Here is a 17,434-nt window from a genome sequence, read left to right as displayed (position 1 = left end):
AATGCTCATCATCAGCAGTAAAACTCTGATGATGTTATCTATATAAAAAAAAATGAGGCGTTTTAAACTTACGAATGGGTGATCGGATCTTAATGAATTTTTATATTTGGAAGAGCCTCGTATCTCAGAGCTCTTATTTTAAATCCCGACAGGCATTAAGCCTCTGATTTTCCTTTTAAATCAATCTATTGATTCTTAGAATTTTGCTAGAGCACATGCCATATGAGCTCTTGGCTCTTCTGAGCTCGTCACAAGTACCATATGAGCTCTTAGCTCTTGTTTTTTCTGCTAAGGCTAGCAGGCCATTGGGAGTTCGCAGAAAGATGTTAACACACTCAATTAAAGGTCACTGCCTGTTATAAATTTGTTTCATTAGTTCCTTCGTAAAGTGCCATACCATCATTTGAAACTTTTTGGTGCCATTTCTGGAATGAAAAGGGTGGGAAGCCTAACCAGGATACTATTGTAGGCTCCTTGGTTGAATATCTTTAACTGGAGGTTCAAAAGCCCCCTCTTGTATACCCCTTTCTTTCCCCATTGCAAGTACAAACAAAAAAATTACGATTATAAAAAAACACTTCCTTAGTAAAGTGTCGTTTGTTTATTTTCACAAAGATAATTGAAGTTCTATCATGAACATTCAGAAAGATACCAGTGGCTACATACCAGCCGAACTCTACGTACGTGGCATAATTGGAGATATATTTAATGTCCTTAAAATAGACTCGTTTTGTCTTTTTAGTCTCATCGTCTAACTTCAAGTAAGATTATTTTCTAAGATTTATTGAGCACATTAAAAAAACGAGCAAAATTAATTGAAAAAAAATTCTCTCGTGGAAGCAAAGTTCAAACTTAGACCAAACAAAAATTTTTAATTACGCAGGATTACGCAAGATATATCTACAAAACAAGCAAAGAAAAACATTTCAATGAATTTGCAGAATTCTAGGAACAAGCACTTTACTGAAAACTGAGTTTGGCTATTTTTTTTAGAGGATTATACGTGTATACATATAAGTTTAGGAATGATGATCAGTAGAGGGTGAGTAGTAGTAGTAGTAGTAGTAGTAGTAGTAGTAGTAGTAGTAGTAGTAGTAGTAGTAGTAGTAGTAGTAGTAGTAGTAGTAGTAGTAGTAGTAGTAGTAGTAGTAGTAGTAGTAGTAGTAGTAGTAGTAGTAGTAGTAGTAGTAGTAGTAGTAGTACTAGTAGTAGTAGTAGTAGTAGTAGTAGTAGTAGTAGTAGCAGTAGTAGTAGTAGTAGTAGTAGTAGTTCTAGCAGTCGTACTAGTAGTATCAACAGAAGTAGTAGTAGAAGTAGTAGTGTGCAAATATTGCCTTTTGGGCAGTTGAACATCCCACTCATCATCCCCTAAAAGTTTCAACTTGGTACTGTAAGTTGTTCGTGAGATTTTGCTGATGTACCATTTTGACAACCAGCATGCACACAGTATGTTTTGATTTTCTTCAGCTTCTCCACAACATTCCCTGAAATTTTCACCTTAATACCCTTAGCGTTAGTTTTTATTCCCATTAGAAGTAGTAGCTGCAGTAGAAGTAGCAGTAGTAGCAGCAGTAGTAGTAGTAGTAGTAGTAGTAGTAGTAGTAGTAGTAGTAGTAGTAGTAGTAGTAGTAGTAGTAGTAGTAGTAGTAGTAGTAGTAGTAGTAGTAGTAGTAGTAGTAGTAGTAGTAGTAGTAGTAGTAGTAGTAGTAGTAGTAGTAGTAGTAGTAGCAGTAGTAGTAGTAGTAGTAGTAATAGTAGTAGTAGTAGTGGTAGTAGTAGTAGTTGTAGTAGTAGTAGTAGTAGTAGTAGTAGTAGTAGTAGTAGTAGTAGTAGTAGTAGTAGCGTAAATATTTTGCCTTTGGTTGAATTGATCATCCACTTCTTCATTCCCTAAAAGTTCCAACTCAATGATTTAAGCCATTTTCCAGAAACGCCTTTTCGACAACCTGTGTTTTGATTTACTTGAAAGCTCCCCTCAACATTCTCTAAAAGCTTCACCTGAATGACCTTGGCCTTTTTGGACACCAAGGGTCAAACATGCTCCTCCTTCCCGATAACAAAAAATATATGTAAGCAATGGGCGCATAGCATATGTTACAGCCTTTGCCCCAAGGGCTGTGGAGGGGAGTCATTCCAAGATGAATAGTTACTGAACCTTCAAACTATGCTGAACAAAAAGGCTATCTCGAAATTCTAATCAAATGTCCTGGTGTGAAAAAGGAGTGTAGGAGGGTGGGGCTGCACACCCTTCAATTACTTTTGATTCTTAAAAAGGGCACTAGAACTTTTAATTTCAATTATATGAGCTCCTTTTAAAGTTTCCACGAGAACCTCTTCCATAAGAAGCCTTGCCGAAAAGAAACAAACAAATAAATAATGCATAATGCCCATTTTGCTCTTTATTTAGGCAGCACTATTGTGCCACCAATTATAATTCAAATAAAATAATTTCCTTATGTACGGCATTTAATCGGATAATTAAGTAATTACATAAATTACATAAAATGTATACAGTTTTTCTGACATATAAAACCAATGAACTTTCGATTTTGTATAAAGCACAATGTACGCAATATATAAGATAATGAAAATGTCAGACTAAGGCAATCTCTAAGTTTTCGTATTGATTACTTTCTAAACAAAAAGTTTTCCTGGAACCGTCGATAGAACAAAAAAAAATTCGGGCTGCATTCCAGCAGACGTCCGAGAGTCAATGGCTTTCAGTCTTTTTCCATATCTGAGAGCACCCTCTTAAGAAACACTTTTCACATACTTTGAAAGACTACTCGTATTGTTAAGTAGTCTATAGAACTAGAGCCTAGAGAGGAGGAAAAAGAAATCCCGTTTGAAAGACTAAGAAATAAAAACAATGCTAAAACGCTGTTCATTTGCTATTTTTCAATTGTATTAGACAAGGCTATCCATTGGGGGTAGATCAAAATATAATGGGACAAGCTGTCATCAGCAATAGCAAATACGATCTTGAGTATTTATGGACTTTTTGTTGTTATTGTTGCAGCCATGGACAATTTTCCCTGTTTTCCGAAAAAAAATATACATCCATTCCACAAATTAAAATTATACGGAATTAAACAGCCTGTGGTAGCGAACTCTAAGTAAGTTCAACCAAAACCGGCTCAACAAAAACCTAAACTCTGATAAACGGAATTTTGATACCAATCGATATATTAAAGAGTGGAAGAACGTTTTTATTGTATTGTTAAATAAAAAAAACAAGTTTTTGTAACGGAAAGTAAGGAGCAACATTAAAACTTAAAACGAACAGAAATTACTCCGTATGTGAAAGGGGCTTTTCCTCCTCAACGCCCCGCTCTTTACGCTAAAGTTTGACCCTTTCTCTTAACTCTACTTTCTAAAACAGTAAGAAACTTTAGCGTAAAGACCTGACATTTCTTTCGCACCTTATATCCTCGAGCAGGGTGCGTAAAAAGCACTAGTTCAACTGTTTTGTCACTTAATAAGGGCGCTTTGAACAATGTTAATAGGGTTTGACCCTTGGATGGTATCAGTGGCGTAATCCTGTCAAAATACTGAAGGGTGGTGGTGGTGGTGGTGCAAAGTTGGAGCTAATTTTACCAAATCAAGTGAAAATGACTGAAAAAACTATAAAATGAACCATTTGGTACCATAAAGGTACTATGTAGTACTATAAAAGTACGATAAAGGTGCTTTATAGGACTATAAAGGTAAATATAAGTTTAAAAAAACTGATCCGTTTCTGTTGATACTTGAGCTATACAGGCTGATCTTCGTTTTGACAAGATTTTTGAAGAAACTAAATTTCAGCTGGGGGTGGGGCAAACCGAGTTCTGGGAGAGGAAGTCACCCCCCCCCCCTTACTCCCTCTTCCTCATAGAAAATTACGCCCCTGGATGCTATTAATTAAAAAAACACTTGATTCTTGGCAAGAAGGAAGGTTAGGGTAGAGCCAAGAAATAGGCTATAGGTTAAGCTTAGTTCATAGGCTATTTCCTATTCTGTTACGTAAATTACCAGGTACTTTTGCCTCTACACAGGTTTGTATATCAATAATATCTAATTTTGACAGTTTTTTTGTTTACAATAAAATTCGTTTACAATAAATTGCTGACATATGCGAGTAAAGGGCGTAAAACTTACATTTATCACTGTATAACCTTTATAAGTCCTATGAAATTCACCATTTCCTCAATTTCCTGACCTGTATAACTGAGACACCTGTGTCCGTGCATGTGCACTAAAATACCTGACACCCTTTTTACACTAGGTCAATGTTGATTTTATATTCCAAGGAACCCGAACTATTAAGAACCATCATTTGAAAGTACTTTCAGTTCTTAAGGAAATTAAATAAAAAAAAAACAAGCTTTTTTAACTGAAAGTAAGGAGCGACACTAAAACTTAAGAAAAACAGAAATTATTCCATATGTGAAAAGGGATGTCCCCTGTTCAACGCCCCGCTCTTTACACTAAAGTGTTTTTCTGTTTTAAAACGTAGAGTTGTGAGAAAGATCAAACCTTTGAGAGAGAAGCACGGTTTCATTGCTACCTTTCAATATGTATATTTTTTAAATGGTTAAATCTCTATAATTTTCAACAAAGTGGAAAGCATGAACAATGAAGACGCTCTGATTATAGATTTTCATAATCACTTGAATGATGAAACATTTGGTCAATTAAATTTAGAAGAGACATGCAGAGCTCATTATGGTGAGTCAAATGAAGCTTCGACAAAACGGAACGTAGAATTAGATGACGATATTATTAGTCAAATTGGAGAGCCTCCAGCCAAGAAATTAAAAATTAAAGAGCTACATGATAAAGAGTAAAATATTGTTTTTAATCAAAACAGAAGAAGGTACACCCACCCTAAACCTTCCACTAGCGGACAAAACGAAATTTCCGTCCACCAACAAGATTTACCAAAACCAGATGCGTGTTAAAGTGACAAAATAAAATATCAAGACAATGGTTATCAAACATGCCAAGACTTTGGTTTGGAAGAAATCAAAAAGTTCATTTCAATCAAAATGGAGGAGGATAGATCCACCCTATACCCTCGGTTAGCGGACCTTACAATATTCCTGTCCTCCAACAAGATTTACAAAGAATGGACGAGCTTTAAAATGGAGTAATATGGAATCAAGACGCTACTTATCACTCATGTCAAGATTTAATTTTTAGAGAAGAGCAAGATGTTGTTTTTAAACCAAATCTCTGCCCAACAAAAAGATCTTGAATCAAAAAGATATGCCTTTAAAGGTTGTTTATGACTGTACGCTTTGAACCCCAAGTCTACCGTAAATGCTAGTCTGAATAACAGTTCTATAAGTACACCAGAACGCATTAAAAAAGAAGAGAAAACAAGCTTTTGACCTCAACTAGGGACAGGAGTCGTCTTTTCACGAGAATACATAAAAAAAACTAGTTTTTTAAAGCTGAAAGTAAGAAGCGAAATTAAAACTTAAAACGAACAGAAATTACTCCGTATATGAAATGGGTTATCCCCTCCGCAATCCCTCGCTCTTTACGCTAAAGCTTTTAATTGTTTTAAAAAGCAGAATTGTGGCAAAGAGTCAAACTTTAGCGTAAAGAGCGAGGGATTGCGGAGGGGACAACCCATTTCATATACGGAGTAATTTCTGTTCGTTTTAAGTTTTAATGTCGCTCCTTACTTTCAGTTAAAAAACTATTTTTTTTATGTAATTTCTGAACGTTTTTGAATTAATGCATGTTTGATTTTGGCCCTCCACACATAAATTATTAAAATGGAATTTGCATATTAATTCCTTTTTTGGCTAAATGGCTTTCTCTTAGTTTTGATCAGACGATTTTAAGAAATAAGGGATGGGGAAGGAGGCCTAGTTGCCATGCAATTTTTCGGTTACATAAGAAGGCAACTATAAATTTTAATTTTTGATGAATTTTTTTATTAGTAAAAAATATACGTAACTTAAGAATTAACTAACAAACTTTTATATTCTTTAATTTTTATTATGTATATGAGGGGGTTTGTACCCTTATTAATACCTCGTTCTTTACACTAAATCGTAAGTTTTGTCCCAATTCTTTAAGAATGACCCCTGAATCAGAAAGGTCGTAGAATAAATAGTTGAAATTACCAAAAATACTATAGCATAAAGAGCGAGGTATTTATCTCCTCCTAAATACCTCGCTCTTTATGCTAAAGTATTTTTGGAACCCCTCATATCCGAAACAATCTCTGTTCGTTTTAAGTTTCAATGCTACTCTTTACTTTCAATTGAAAAAACTTTTCCATGTTTATTTTTTCATTTTTTTTTATAGTAATTTTGAAAATCCTGCGCCCTTTTCATTGAATTTCTGTTCCCCCATGACATATTTCTCCAAGGAAAGATCCTGCCACATAGCCCCCTCCCCTCAACCCCGGCCCCAAAACCAAAAAAAAAACGGAAAACGACTGTACACTTCCCAATAACCATTATTATATGTAAACACTGGTCAAAGTTTGTAACTTGCAGCCCCTCCCCCATGGACTGTGGGGGAATAAGTCATTCCGAAAGACATAGTTATTATGGTTTTTGACTATGCGGAACAAAATGGCTATCTCAAAATTTTGATCTGTTGGCTTTGAAAAAAATGAGCGTGGGAGGGGGCCTAGGTGCCCTCCAATTTTTTTGGTCACTTAAAAAGGGCACTAGAACTTTTCATTTCCGTTGGAACGAGCCCTCTTGCGACATTCTAGGACCACTTTGTCGATACGATGACCCCTGGGGAAAAGAAAAAAAAACAAAAAACAAATAAACACGCATCCGTGATTTGTCTTCTGGCAAAAAATATGAAATTCCATATTTTTGTAGATAGGAGCTTGAAAATTTTGCTGTAGGGTTCTCTGATACGCCGAATGCGATGGTGTGATTTTCGTTAAGATTCTGTGACGTTTAGGGGGTGTTTTCCCCTGTTTTCTAAAATATTGCAAATTTTTTCAGGCTTGTAACTTTTGATGACAAAGACTAAATTTGATGAAACTTATATATTATATATTTAAAATCAGCATGGAAATCTGATTCTTTTGATGTATATTTTAGCATCAAAATTCCGTTTTTAGAGTTTCGTTTACTATTGAGTCGGGTCGCTCCTTACTACAGTTCGTTACCACGAACTGTTTGATGGGAAGGGAGGTATATGCTACACTCCTGTCCCATATAGATACCCTATATATGCATATATATATATATATATATATATATATATATATATATATATATATATATATATATATATATATATATATGTATATATATAGCCTATATATATATATATATATATATATATATATATATATATATATATATATATATATATATATATATATATATATATATATATATATATATGTATATATATAGCCTATATATATATATATATATATATATATATATATATATATATATATATATATATATATATATATATATATATATATATATATATATATATGTATATACATATATATACATATATATATATATATATATACATTACTTTTTATTTTCCCTGCCAAAATATATTTAACTTGTGTTCTAGAGATTTCTTACACATTTTCTTGGAAAAATATTAACTGTAAGGCTTGTCTCTAACTTTTTAGAACTATTTGGTTCTTCTGAGCTGTTTTACTAACATATAAAAGAAGAGTTGCTTCGAATTAGCTATTTTTGTACTTTTGTTCTCTAAAGAAAAATCGTTTCTACACAGGAAATCATTTTACCAGCATTTCGAATAGCAGAGAGAATCTGTAACTCCCTTGGGAATATATTTCAAGATAACTGGTTGCAGAATTGCAAGTAGTTTTCTCTCCATTCTCCAGTGAAAGTAATTTTCCAGCTCCAACATTTGGTTCCATTTGCTGCTGAAGCCATTTCTTGGAGCAGAAAGGAAGGTAAATATCAAGACATAAGGTAGTGCTGTCTAGTTATTATTATAGAGATTCATCGTGAATTAAGTAGTGTCATAGTGGAAATAATCACCGTCGAGTTAATTGCAGAAAAGATTAGCAATGCCTGTCTACACCAGATGACATGACTTTTTAGAAGGATGGTGCCCTCCTCTCCTTTCCCTCCAAAATTCGGAAAAATTGTGGTTGATTATAATATGGTCATCTTATTCGTGCTTCATAGGAAAGATGAAATGACAAAATGAAAAAAGGCATGTTTTCCTTCTTGGTTAATCTTCTTCTTCTTCAAAAAACTTCTCGATTTTTCCTGCCAACTGGCCTCTTGCCAACTCACACGGCCATGCGTCTTCCTCGACCTTTTCTGAGACAATATTAAAAATGTCAACAATTGATGTCGTTTCGTGGAAAAGGTTTGGACTAAATGTATATTAACTTCAGTTTCAAAACTCAATTAAAATGATCGTGTTGCAAAAAAATACAGCAGGGAACATAAAAGGCATACTATTTTTGGAACCATTTTCATAATTTTCAAACAGTTTATGGTAACAATAAGTAAGTAGGGAGGCACTCGGCTCAATAGTAAACAGAACTCTAAAAAACGAAACTGTGGTACTGAAGGGAACAACTTATTATGCTGATTCCAAATATATAAATCCCATCAAAAGCTAAGAGCTTGGGAAAATTTGTCTTACTTTGGAATTAGGAAAGACACCTCTTGAACTTTAAGAAATCTTAATGAAAATTATGTCATTAGTTTCAGCGTACCAGAGAACCCTAATATATAAGTTTCAAGCTCTTATTCACAAAAATGGTGAATTTTGCTAATTTTGCCAGAAGAAAGATAACGAGTGCATATTATTTTGTCTCCAGGGGTGATAGTATCAAAAGAAAGGTTCTAGAATATCAAGAGAGTGTACATTCGAACGGAAACTAAAAGTTCTAGTGCCCTTGTAAGTGATCAAAAATATTGGAGGGTAACTGGCCCCCCTCCTATCCCATCCCCTTTTCTTCAAACCTATCTGATCAAAATTTGAAGAAAGCCATTTTGTTCAGTATAATTGAAGGATCAAATAAGTATGTCTTTAAAGGTAAAATGACCCCCTCAATCCGTAGAGAGAGGCCTTTAGATTATGGAATTTGTCTATTGTATATTTGTTTTACATTTGTTTTACATTCTCTTTTCCAACTCAATTTTGTATGTGGAGATATTCTGTGAGAATTATCTGGGGGGCTGTTTTCCCTGTATTTTGATTTCCGGGAAAAAATTCCATGGAAGGAAACATTTCCAGAGTGATTGAGGAACTGCATAGAAATTAAAGTTTTTTTCAAATGAAAGTATGCCAAGGAAAATTTTTCAGGCTTAATCGTCAGAAATAAATTTTAGGGGGAGGGGGGATTTCAGTGAGAATGGGAGAGTTTAGATAGAATTTGACGGGGGGGAATGCACATTACGCTGGATGAAAATTCCAAGGAGGAGTAACCCGTGAGGCAGAGGAGTAGATTTCGTGGAGAGTAAGCCAGATTTGCCTGCATTATTTGAAAAAGATAAGAAATTAAATAAAAAATGTTTTTGGACTGAAAACAAGGAGCAACATTAAAATTCCAGACAAACAAAAATTATTTCGTATATGAATGGCTGCTCTCTCGTCAATACCTTGCTCTTTACGCTAAAATTAGACTGTTTGCTTCGTTTTTTAAGAGCGGCTACTGAAACACAGGGGCCGTTTAATTAGAATAGGAGCCTTTTTTACAAGTCTTAATAGCTTTAGTGTAAAGAGCAAGGTATTGAAGAAGGGGAAAACCTTCACATTCGGAGTAATTTCTGTTCGTTGTGAGTTTTAATTTTGCTCGTTTTGCTGATTTTTAATTTCGCTTACTTTCAGTTAAAAAACTTGTTTTTTAATTTAATCAAACAGTTCGTGAACTCCAAAAAATGGAATTTTGATACCAATAGTTACATCAAAAGAATCGCATTTTAATGCTGATTTTAAATATACAAGTTTCATCAAGATCAGTTATACCCATCAAAAGTTACGAGCCTGAGAAAATTCGCCTCAGTTTAGAAAATAGGGGGAAGCTCCCCCTAAAAGTCATACAATCTTAACGAAAATCACACCATCAGATTCAGCGTATCAGAGAACCTTATCGTAGAAATTTCAAGCCCCTTTCTACAAAAATGTGGAATTTTGCATTTTTTGCCAGAAGACAGATTTTCTTGTTTTTTTGTTTTTTTGTTGTTTTGCTTTTTTTTTGTTTTTTTCGCCAGGGGTGATCGTATCGACTGACTGGTCCTAGAGTCTTACGAGAGGGCTCATTATAACGGAAATTAAAAGTTCTAGTGCCCTTTTAAAGTGACCAAAAAAATTGGAGGGCACCTAGGCCCCCTCCCACGCTCATTTTCCCCCAAAGTCACCGATCAAAATTCTGAGATAGCCATTCTATTCATCATAGTTGAAAAACCTAATAACTATGTCTTTAGGGACGACTTACTCCCCCGCAGTCCCCGCGGGAGGGGCTGCAAGTTACAAGCTTTGACCTGTGTTTACATATAGTAATGGTTACTGGGAAGTGTACAGACGTTTTCAGGGGGATTTATTGGTTTAGGGGGGAGAGCTAAGGGGGATGGGGTTACGTGGGAGGATGTTTCCATGAAGAGACTTCTCATGGTAAAAGAGAATTTCAATGAAGGGGCCGCAGGATTTTCTGGCTTTATTTGAAAAAACAATGAAAAAATAAATATGAAAAGTTTTTTCTACTGAAAGTAAGGAGCAGCATTAAAACCTAAAACGAACAAAAATTATTCCGCATATGAGGGGTTTACCTCCTTGTTATACCTCACTCTTTCCGCTAAAGTATTTTTAGTAATTTCAACTATTTATTCTACGGCCTTTGTGATTCAGAGGTCATTCTTAAGGAATTGGGACACACAATCTAAGCTTTAGTGTAAAGAGCGAGGTATCGACGAGGGCTGAACCCCCTCAAATACGCAATAAAACATACGAATATAGAAGTTCGTTACGTAAGTTAATTCGTAAGTTGCATATATTTTTTACCAATGAAAACGTTTGTAAAAAAATTAAAAGTTCTAGTTGCTTTTTTAAGTAATCAAAAACTTGGAGGGCAACTAGGCCTCATCCTTCGCTTCTTTTTTCTCAAAATCTTCCGATTAATTGCAATTAATTAATATGCAAATTTTGTTTTAATTATTTATGTGCGGAGAGCCAAAATCAAAACATGCATTAATTCAAAAACGTCCAGAAATTAAATAAAAAAACAAGTTTTTCTAGCTGAAAGTAAGGAGCGACATTAAAACTTAGAACGAACAGAAATTACTTCGTATATGAAAGGGGCTGCTTCCTCATCAACGCCCCGCTCTTTACGCTAAAGTTTTTTACTGTTTTAAAAAGCAGAGTTAAGAGAAAGAGTCAAACTTTAGCGTAAAGAGCGAGGCATTGAGGAGGAAGCAACCCCTTTCATATACGAAGTAATTTCTGTTCGTTTGAAGTTTTAATGTCGCTCCTTACTTTCAGCTAAAAAAAATTGTTTTTTTTTTATTTATTTATAAAAGGACTGGCTAAAACAGGCTAAAATTATGTGGGAAGCATCGATCATTTTATCAAAAATCGTAAATATCAAAATAGAGAATTCTCCTCCTCCCCCCCCCCATTGAATAGGTGCCTGATTTGAGTTTTGTTTTTGTAAAAAAAAAGAAGAAAAAAAAAAACAATCAAAACATAGTAAGGAGAGAGGTCGATATAAAAAAAAAAAAAAACACAGATTCTCTTGTAATCTATTACGATAATCAAAATTAAATTTGAAAATAGTGACAAACACTACAAAAGATAGGAAAAGAAAAACTCCCGGCCAGAATACTATCAATTGAACGTCCAATATATTAGTTATTTCAAGAATTGGCGATATCTGGTCAAATTTGACTCGATAAATTAGATTTTCGATTACAAATATCGAATAAAATTCCCCGTTTTCCTCTCTTTTTTGGATGCACTGCATACAAATTATCGCCAGCTTCTTATTTTATTTGATCTCCTGGACTTTTTTGAAACCTCTAACCATTCATCACAGTAAAGTGAGATTCAGACAGTTATGGCATCTTTAACAGTCATTTTTCTTGCTTAATAAATTGATGTTCACCATTAGTTGCCTGGTTAGATGTCGAATTATTAAATAATGACAGAGGATATTAATAGTCAAATAGCTTGTTTTAACATGTTTGCATACAGTAAAAATGTTTGGTAGAGTCAAGAAGGTTTTTCAAGGGAAAGTTTCAAACTTTATAAAGTATGTTTCTGAGATTTTTGTATATTAATTATTTTATTATTAATTACTTTAAATTTGCAGAAATAATTACATTCATCATTTTTGAGTATCAGATTCTCAATAGTAGGCTATTGAACTACTATCCTTCGACAAGGAAATACTAAGTGGAGTTCCAATAAACCACTGAACCCACTGCATACAAAAAAAAACACTGAATTCTGTAATTAGTAACTAACTGAAAGTTAGGTTGTTCACTAATTTATTTTCTTTGACAATTGGTGTATGTGTAAATATGCTCCAGTCCTTAGCCGAGGTTTCAGATTCTGTGAATCTTGCTAATTTGAGTTAAGTCTATAATCAGTCAATCCTAAGAAGTACAAATGTGCTCTGTTTATTTCAAATACCCATTGCCGATGATCCCACTAGCTCTTTTTTGTAATCTGTTAAAAACGGGAAGTTTTCCGTATGGAGCGTTTCCAATTCAGTCGATTTTTCCGTAAGCCACTAGTTACCAGCATTGCCATCGCTTTGAAATAAACTGTACCCGTTTTTCGACTAAAATTGTGCCACAAGAGATAAATTTGTGCCCGTTGTAAAGCAGGTTAGAAATTTGCTTTAGCAGGAAGAGAAGTTCCAATAAACTAAAACTTGAACAAATATCTGAGTCAGAAGGAGCAAGTAAAATCAAATATACCGAAACATTTTTACTGTACCATCATGCTTTAAATGTACCGCGTTATCCTAGGAGCTCTAAAATATTCCAAAAACGGTCAATTGTACCACATTCACAACGCTGCTAGGTACCACAAAAGGTGTGCGTGCAACTGAACCCCGTAAAACTGAATTCCAGGCAACTGAACCCTCGTGCAACTGAACCCGATTTAACTGAACCCTCGTGCAACTAAATTCTTATGCATCCACACCGCATTTAGCTGAACCCCCGTGCAACTGAACCCCTATGCAACTGAGCCCCCATGAGACAAAAACCCCGTGCAACTCAGCCCCGTGAAACTGAACCCTCGTGCAACTGAACCCGATTTAACTGAACCCTCGTGCAACTAAATTCCTATGCATCCACATCGCATTTAGCTGAACCCCCGTGCAACTGAACCCCTATGCAACTGAGCCCCCGTGAGACAAAAACCCCGTGCAACTCAGCCCTGTGAAACTGAACCCCCGTGCAACAGAACCCCTCGTGCGACTAAACCCTCCACCCGTGCAATTCAACCCCCGTGAAACTGAACTCCCGTGCAACAGAACCCCCTGTGCGAATTAACCCTCGTGTAACTGAATCCTCGTGCAACTGAACCCTCGTGCAACTGAACCCATAGACTTAGTTTTTCAGTATTCTACTAATATGAGGCAATACCAAGGGATAAAACATAAGTTAGAATCTTTACAGGTTCAACCTTATTAGAATTATTTTTGTTTTTTTAAATTCATAATATAAATGCCTGTCAAGGTCATTCATAAAAAAAAGCTCCATTTTATTGTCGCAAAAAAAAAAAAATCAGATGTCACAAACCAATAAAGCAGATTTATTTCTCCTTTTCAAACAATTCGTGGTAGCGAACTCTAAGTAAGGAGCGACCCGGCTTAATAGTAACCAAAACTATAAAAAACGGAAATTGTGATACAAATAAATACATAAAAAGAATCGAAGTTTTATGCTGATTTTAAACATATAAGTTTCATCAAGTTTAGTCCTACTCATCAGAAGTTACGAGCCTGAGAAAATTTGCCTTATTTTCGAAAAAAGGGGAGAAACACCTCCTTTAAAATTAAAGGAATGTTAATGAAAATCACACCATCAGATTCAGTGTACCAGAGAATTTTACTGTAGAAGTTCACAAGCTCCTAAATACAAAAATGTGAAATGTTGCTATTCTTGTCAGAAGAAGAATCATGGATGCGTGTTAATTTCCTTTGTTTTTTGTCTCTCAGGGGTGATCGCATAGAAATAATGGTCCTAGAAGCTCCTGAGAGGGTGCATTCGAACGGAAATTAGAAGTTATAGTGCCCCTTTTTAAGTGACCAAAAAAATTGAAGGCTAACTGGCCCCCATCCAGCGTCCCCTTTTCCTCAAAGATATTTGATCAAAATGTTGAGATAGCCAATAGATTTAGCATAGTTGAAAGATCTAGCAATTATTCCTTTAGGAGCAAAACGACCCCCACAGTCCCTATGGAGAGGCCTGTAAGCTATGAAATTTCTCCATTGTTTACATATTGTATTTGTTATTAGGAAGTATACAAACATTTTCGTGGGGGGGGGGGTATTTCGGGCTTGGGATGGATCTCTATAGGGAGAATCTTCTTTGGGGAGGGACATTTATAGGGAGAATTTTCTAGGGGAAATTTTACGCTAGGGGATTTGACAGAACTCGTGTACGAAATTCTTTTTAATTGTTTAAAATTCTTTACCAGCTCAATTTTAAATATGGAGATTTTCAGGTTGAATTATCTGAGGGGTATTTTCCGTGTGTTTTGGTTTCCGGGAAAAAATTTCACAGAAGGGGAATTTCTAGAGTGATCAAGAAACCAATTAGAATTTAAAGTCTTTTTCAAATGAAAGTTTGCCAAAAAGAATTTTTCAGGCTAAATCGTCCAAAGAAATTTTACTGAGGAAGGGGGAGGATTTTCAACAAGAATGGAAATGTCCGGAGGAATTTGACAGGGCAAGGATGCACTTTATGCTCGATGAAATTTTCTTCGAGGGGTTTCCCATAAAGGAGGGGGGATATATTTCATGGAGGGTGAGTCAGATCTACTGGCATTACTTGACGATCAGTAATTAATAAAAACACAACTTTTTTAGTAACTGAAAGTAAGGAGCAACATTGAAACTCATAACGAACGGAAATTATTCCGTATATGAATGGTTACCCCCTCCTCAATAACTTGCTCTTTGTGCTAAAGTTTGACCGTTTGTCCCATTTTTTTAAGAACTGCTACTCAAACACAAAGGTGGTTGAATTAAAATAGGACGCTTTTTAAAAAGTGCTAACAGCTCTAGCATTAAGAGGAAGGTATAATAACAAAAATAATTTGAATATACCCTTACATTTGGCCTATTAAAATTTTGATTTAATGGAAATTAAAAATATATAAATTGATTTTTAGAAATTTAGTGACAACCTTACCGCTAAAAATCTTTTTATTTCGTGATACTTGTACCAAAGGTTGATCAATAATCAGATGGGTTGTTCCCTATGTTTTTCTTCAAAATGACTACACGTTTAAATGTGAAAAAAAAACACAATAACGGCACTGTTGTCTCACATCAAAATTAAATTCTTACTACTGAAAAAGACATGGTAAAATTTGCTTTGAATTTTTTTTTTTTTTTTTTTTTTTTTTTTTTTTTTTTTTTTTTTTTTTTTTTGACTTATGTTGGTTGAATGAATATCATTAAGCTGGTTTTCTATTCTAAAATTATTAAGCAAAAACAAGTTTTTTCAACTGAAAGTAAGGTGCAACATTAAAGTTTAAAACGAACTGAAATTATTACGTATATGAGAGGATTCACTCCCTCGTCAACACCTCGCTCTTTACGCTAAAGTTTGAAATTTGTTCCAATTCTTTAAGAATGAGCCCTGAATCACAAGGGCCGTTTAATTAAAATAAATAGCTTTTTGAAAATACTAAGAACACTTTAGTGTAAAGAGTGTGGTATTGAGATGGAGCGAACCCCTTCTTACAGGTAATAATTTATGTTCATTTTAAGTTTTAATGTTGCTCCTCACTTTCAGTTGAAAAATTTTGTTTGTGTTTTTAATTTAATTTCTGACCAATTTTTAAACAATGCTGGGAAACCCGGCTCCCCCTTCATGGAAAATTCTCTTCCCCCATGAAAATTTCATCATGGACAGATCCTCCCACGTAATGCCAAAAGTTTTCTTAGTTGAGAACCATCTTGTTTTGTGTCTTTAACTAGCCCGATCGAATAAAATTAAAACACATCTCCTGCAAAACATGACTTACATACAGTCAATATTTATGTATATAGATGTTGGTTAATTTTTCTCTTTAGATTTTATTTATTTTTAGGTTTTATAAGCTCTTTTAGCTTTTATCTTTGTTCTTTCATCTACATTTAGCGTGAAAAACACCTTGTTTTATGCTGGCAAAATAATCACGTCGTTAGTTTGTCTTTTCCTTCTACTGACCGTAGTCCTGTTTGTTTCTTTATCTTGAACTTTTTTTCACTTTGTTTTTTTTTTAATTAAGTAGTATAATAGAACTAGGTTTATTACTAGAAAAAAAGGGTAAAAATTGAGCGAAAATAATGCTGAAAAATTTCTCAAAATATTTTCAATAAAAGAATGAGTTTTTTGTAAGAATAGTCCCTAAATTTTACAATCGAAGCTCTAACGTTATTGTTGCAAGAGATTGGTTTCGAGTTTCAGCACGCCCCAACATCAAATAAAAGTACTTAGAGGAAAAATAATTCAGTTTTAGCATTTTCTGGCTCCTAATAAATTCTTATTCTGAGATTCTCATCAATTCTGAAACTTTATAGATAGATAGCTAGTTTATTCACACGAAAGCCTAATTGGGCCATGGTGACATACACAAAACAAGCGAAAAAATACAGCAACGAAACATAGACTGAAAAGACACTAAAACTAATTATTTAAGAAAATCATCACGATACTTCATACCTACCCGGACGAACTTTCCAATACTATTTATACTTAAGTAACACCTACTTATCAAAATTTTCAAAATCCAATCCCTCCCCCCGACCTCCCTACCAAATATTTCCAAGCGCAACTAGACTGGATTATATCCACTCACTGCTCATATAAGTTCTTTCAAAGCTTGATTCACAATGAGATTTAGGTAACGCAAAGATTGAGTTAACGCCGAAATTCAGCCCACACTAGACTAGTAATAAGACTAAGTCTGGAGATAGCTAGAACAAGCATTGAGGCTTAATTTCAGCTAATTCACGTCAAATTCAACCAATGAAAGAACGTCATCATCAACCCATGGCCGAATAAAAAAACTACATATGACTTTAAAAACTTCTCTATCCCTACATTTCAGAGCTAACTAATCAGATAAATCTCATTATGAATGAGTGAGATTAAATAAGAACTCATGTGATTATTTTTATTCCCAAGGTGACTCTTCTCATGGAGGTTTTATTTAACATGAATATTCTAGTGACATGATTTTTCTTATTTATTTAAATGTTAACATTTTAGTTAAAATGAAG

The 17,434-nt window shown here is 34.5% G+C and overlaps 1 protein-coding gene and 1 long non-coding RNA gene across 3 annotated transcripts in view; one reads left to right on the top strand and one right to left on the bottom strand.

Annotated features, from left to right (window-relative positions):
* Positions 1–17,434, bottom strand: part of LOC136027509 (neural cell adhesion molecule 2-like) — a gene marked incomplete at its 3' end in the record, with an annotated part of 154,758 nt that overhangs the window by 45,188 nt on the left and 92,136 nt on the right.
* Positions 1–17,434, top strand: part of LOC136027510 (uncharacterized) — a 43,864-nt gene that overhangs the window by 6,644 nt on the left and 19,786 nt on the right. For both annotated transcript variants that reach the window (XR_010617614.1, XR_010617613.1), the window contains exon 3: positions 7,735–7,918. This is a non-coding gene — a long non-coding RNA (uncharacterized LOC136027510). The remainder of the gene's footprint in view (positions 1–7,734; positions 7,919–17,434) is intronic.

This window comes from Artemia franciscana, chromosome 5, assembly GCF_032884065.1.
Source record: "Artemia franciscana chromosome 5, ASM3288406v1, whole genome shotgun sequence".
NCBI lineage: Eukaryota > Metazoa > Arthropoda > Branchiopoda > Anostraca > Artemiidae > Artemia > Artemia franciscana.
The sequence above is the reverse complement of the archived record's forward strand: the minus strand, read 5'-3'. Positions and strand labels throughout refer to the sequence as shown.